We start from the raw sequence: 4,071 nt of genomic DNA on the forward strand, positions 1-4,071 counted from the left end.
ATATATTATGTATGAAATAAAATGAATAATTGTTCTACATCTATGTGTGTGTAAATATTTCTTTTCATTAACTTTGATACTTATTTTAATTACCACCTTGGTTCACACCCTCTTGGTTGTTTCGTCTTATGGTTTCTTAATTCTTCCATGTCATTCTTATGTTTCTCATGTCTTCGTTTGTTTGTTTATTTAGTTAGAGGCAGGGCCTCAAGTATTTCTTTACAGGCATTCATTCATTCATTCATTTATTTATTTGGGGGCAGGCTTGCATTTATTTATCTAATTATATAGAGGCAGGCTCGCATTTATTATTTATTTATTTAGAGGCGGGCAGGCGGGCATGTATTTATTTATTCATTCATTCATTTTATTATTATTATTTTTGATATATAATACAGACAGGGTTTCACCATGTTGGCCAGGCTGGTCTCGATGTTCTGACTTCAGGCGATCCACCTGCCTCAGCCCCTCAAAGCACTGGGGGGATTACAGGCCTAAGCCACCATGCCCTGCTTTTTATTTGTTTATTTATCTATCAATCAATTTATTTAGTGGCAGGCTCCCTTGCATTTATTTATTTATTTATTTAGGGGAAGGCTCACATTTCTTTCTTTCGAGACAGGCTCGTATTTCGCATTTCTCTCTCTCTCTCTCTCTCTCTCTCTCTCTCTCTCTCCCTCTCTCCCTCTCTCTCTCTCTCTCCCTCTCTCCCTCTCTCCCTCTCTCCTTCTCCCCCCTTCCCCCGGCCCCGTCTGTCTCTCTTTAAAGGCAGGGTCTCGCTCTGTCACCCAGGATCATTCCAGCCTCAACGCTTTGGACCAAGCCATCATCCCTCCTCTGGTCCCTCCCGTTCTCACTACCTGGGACTACACGCATGTGTAGTTAACTATTGCATTGTTTTTTATGTATGTATGTATGTATTTATGTATGTGAGATGGGGTTTGGGGTTCCACCATGTTGCCCAGACTGGTCTGGAACTCCTGCTCTCCAGAGATGCGCCTGCCTTGGCCTCTCACAGTGCTGTTGTTACAGGCGTGAGTCACTGTGCCTGACTCTATTTGCCTGCCTGCCTGCCTACCCATCATCCGTCCATCTGTCTGTCTGCCTGTCTGTCTGCCTGTCTGTCTTACCTATCACCTTCTTAGTAGGCATGTGGTCTCGCTTTGTGATCCACAATCTGGACACATATATTTCATTTTAAACTTTGATGATGATGCTGAGGATGATCATTTATACAGGTGGAGGTGGTGTCGACTGATAGCTCGAGATGATCTCAGCCTTTTGCACTCCAGCCATCCTCCCACGTCAGCCTTTCAGACTGCTGCAGTGACAAGCATGAACATGGAACGGGCCTGGTCGTATTTGTCTTGTGCGTTTCTTTCCAGTCTTTGTTTCCAGTCTGGATGCATAGTTGATAGTACGGGCATTGCAAACAAAGACAATTTTTACACACATCTCATGATCCTGCCTTTTCTTTCCAGTGCCACAAGCCCCATCGAGGGTGGCACGCCTGATCTCTGATGGTTTTATACAGTGTAGAAAGCATTGGCGTTGGCCGTGTGCACCTTTTTTTTGTTGTTTTCTGACGGAGTCTCTCTCTCTGTTGCCCAGGGGCAACCCCCGCATCCCGGGTTCAAGCGATTGATTCTCCTGCCTCAGCCTCCACAGTAGTTGGGACATCAGGTGCCTGACACCATGCCTGGCTAATTTTCCTTTATTTAGTAGAGATGGGTTTTCACCACGTGGACCACGATGGTCTTCACCTCTTGAACTCGTGATCCTTCCTCCTCAGCCTCCGGAGGCTTTCTCGGTGGGATTTCCATGGGACAGGCATGCATGCATGTGTGCGTGAGAACTGACAGGGCTTTCCAGATCCATGTCCTGGCAGATGTCTCTGGTTCAGCATCCCCCATCGGCTGCCTGACTTTTATTATTATTATTGTTATTATTTTTCTCTCTTTTAAGCTGGGCTCACCTTCCCACCCATGTTGCTCAGTTGCTCAGGCTGGCCTCGAACTTATGGCCTATTTCAACTTTAGTATTATTATTGTTGTTATTGTTGTTTCTATTATTTTCGCGAGGTATGTGGTGGAAGCTACTGCTACTTAGCTGTGTAAGGAAACTCTGTTCTTAGAACAAATTTTCGTACTCTGTGAAAATTTCCCCTTCAAATGAGCATCTCTTGAAAGATGGAAACGATTCAAAAAATAAAGAGAAAGACAAAAATCACGCAGTGGAAGTTTCTTTGGCCTCCTCCCAGGGTGTACCTTGGACCCAGTGGGAGGGAGGAGGGAAGGAGGGAGGGAGCCAGCAAGCGAGCTGCAGTTGGTGGGTGGGTTAGGTTTGGGGTTTTTGGTGCTGAATCCTCGCAGGAGGCCCAAGAGGCCCGCCAGGAGCCTCCTCCCCAGGGGAACCGCATTGAGGCTGCTTTCAAATTCGCCAGCGAGAGTTTCACCAGATGGCCTAGGTGGGCCATATGGGACGAGACTGGACCACCCAGGACTTTGCTGTTCTTGCTGGGTGTGGGGGCAGGTTGACTTACTTATAGGATAAACAGCCCCGGCATGAAAACTATAAGATGCATTTCTAGGGTGCCCGGGTATGAGAGTGCCACATAGGATGCCCTTCTTTCAGTCAGCAGCCTGCCTTTAGCTTCCTCAGACGTGAGGACAACTTCCCATCAGAGCCTCTCTTTTTCCCTTTTTCCACCACAGAGATGACACACATAAGAGGGAGAAACAAACAGCTCAATAAATGCTGCTTGTCCTCATTTGTGGACTCATCAGTCACCTACAGACAGACGGGCGACTAGATGGAGACGCAAATCAAACACCATTTCTGGGTCCTCATGGTCGGGATGGTCTTTCTCTCTCTCTCTTTCTTTTTTTTCTTTTTTGAGATGGAGTTTCACTCTTGTTACCCAGGCTGGAGTGCAATGGTGCGATCTCGGCTCACTACAACCTCCGCCTCCTGGGTTCAGGCAATTCTCCTGCCTCAACCTCCTGAGTAGCTGGGATTAAAGGCACGCGCTGCCATGCCCAGCTAATGTTTTGTATTTTTAGTAGAGACGGGGTTTCACCGTGTTGACCAGGATGGTCTCGATCTCTTGACCTCATGATCCACCCGCCTCGGCCTCCCAAAGTGCTGGGATTACAGGCTTGAGCCACCGTGCCTGGCTCGCTCTCTCTCTCTCTCTCTCTCCCCCCTCCCTCCCTCCCTCCCTCCCTCTAGCACAGCGTGCGAGAACGCCCCCCCACACACACACACACTCCACATCCATGTCACAAACCAGACTAATTTACCCCTTTAGCACTATACAGGCTGAGGAAACCTCATCTCACCACCCGATGGCTGAGGAAACACCTTCTCTATGATATATTAAAAAGATTGGCTGAGCTGAACAAGGCGGCCCATGCCTGTAATTCCGGCACTTTGGAAGGCCGAGCCAGGTGGATCAATTGAGGCCAGGAGTTCAAGACCAGTCTGGCCAACATGGCGAAACCCCATCTCCATGAAAAATATAAAAATGCGCCAGGCGTGGTGGCATACGCTTGTCATGCCAGTAACTCAGGAGGCTGGGGCAGGCCAGTCACTTGAACCAGGGAGGCCGACGTTGCAATGAGCCGAGATCCACTCCACGCCACGGCAATCCAGCCTGGGTGACAGAGTGAGACTCTTTCTCTCAAAATAACAATAGTAATGAAGTTTAGCTGGGCATGGTGGCAGCTGCTTGTTAATCCTAGCTGGGCAATCCTGTGAGAAAAAGAAAGGAAGGAAGGAAGGAAGCAAGGAAGGAAGGAAGGAAGGAAGGAAGGAAGGAAAGGAGGGAGAGAGAGAGAGAGAGAGACTGTTAAATTCTAGAGTGCAGTGCTGTCATCCTAGCTCACTCACTGCAGTCTGGAAACTCCTTGGCTCGAGATTCTTCCACCTCAGCCTCCAGAGTACCTGGGACCACAGGCACGTGCCATTGTGCCCAGACCATTTATTTATTTATTTATTTTTCAAGAGACAGGGTTTCACCATGTTGGTCAGGCTGCTCTCAAACTCCCGACCTCAGATGATCTGCCTGCC

Source organism: Sapajus apella, unplaced genomic scaffold (genome assembly GCF_009761245.1).
Source record: "Sapajus apella isolate SASKATOON/1434 unplaced genomic scaffold, GSC_monkey_1.0 scaffold242, whole genome shotgun sequence".
Classification (NCBI taxonomy): domain Eukaryota; kingdom Metazoa; phylum Chordata; class Mammalia; order Primates; family Cebidae; genus Sapajus; species Sapajus apella.